The following is a 1,148-nucleotide window of genomic DNA, read 5'->3' on the forward strand; positions in this document are numbered from 1 at the left end:
GTGCACTTGTGGCTGTGATTGGTTGACAGATGAATAATTTGAGCTCCCTCTCTGTGATGTGTGTCTCAGAACAGCTGTTGACCAATCACTGACCCAGTGTGAGCTTCGGGTTCTGACACGCAAAACTGCTCAATTTGAGCCCAGGACAGAGGGTACTAAATGTGAGGCATGTCCTTCATGTCTCGCTGGTAAATATGCTCAAAGGGAAGAGGCAGGGATGGCTTCTTTGACTCCAGTGTTCAGTTGCATTATCTATCTGATAACAACCAATTAGGTTTTGTTTGCTTTGGTCCTGGCGGCCGGCCCTGCTCTGACCCTTTTTGGTTGCTTTTATATAGATCTGTTTGAGCTTTTAGAACAGTAAACGTTCCTGAGCTTGGCGTATGACCTGTAATGCAAACACAATTGTGCTCATTTACCCTTAAGTGGATATTTTAAGGGACAGATGAAAATGTATGTGTGTGGGGTGGGATGTTGTGTAAGAGTGAGAGATATATGGATCTGACAAACCAGATGGGTGGGTGGTGAACCCATTGCCTTCCAACAAATGCATTTGTCAGGGTAATACCTGCCCAGACTCAGCCCACAACCTTTATCTTTGCCAACAAAATGTCTTAAGGCACCCACACACTACAAGATAATCGGCACGATTGTGGGCCCAATTGACCCTTCGCTAAGCCACGCCCGAAAACCGCCACAGGCCAATCGTGGCTTAGCAACCGTAACTAGGCGCCGGGAGGTCTGGCAAGCTTTCGAGCGAGGGAAAAATGCGTTGTGCGTATGGATTGTGCAAATCTGATACCAGGTATCCTAAAAGTTTGGACGGGGGAGGGGATTTTTTTCCCTTCCCGAAGAAATGCCGGGCGTGGATCAAGCAGTGTGGGAGGCCCCATTCACAACTAAATGTTGTAGATTAGACCCACGACGTGTGAGCAGTAGCCTGGCGCGCTAAAAATATAAGCTGGAGAATGTTATCATTGCAAAGTGGTCAGGCTAATGTCTTGTGTTTATTCCACAAGACTTATGGATAAGATGTTTGATTTATAATTATATCACTTACCCTGCTGTGCATGAACATAGCTGTTCCTCAATTTGTGTGTTTCCCATTTGAATGGTCAGCTTATGAGGCGGCTGCTGCTTGCGCTGGG

This window comes from Rutilus rutilus (genome assembly GCF_951802725.1).
Source record: "Rutilus rutilus genome assembly, chromosome: 4".
Taxonomy (NCBI): Eukaryota; Metazoa; Chordata; class Actinopteri; order Cypriniformes; family Leuciscidae; genus Rutilus; species Rutilus rutilus.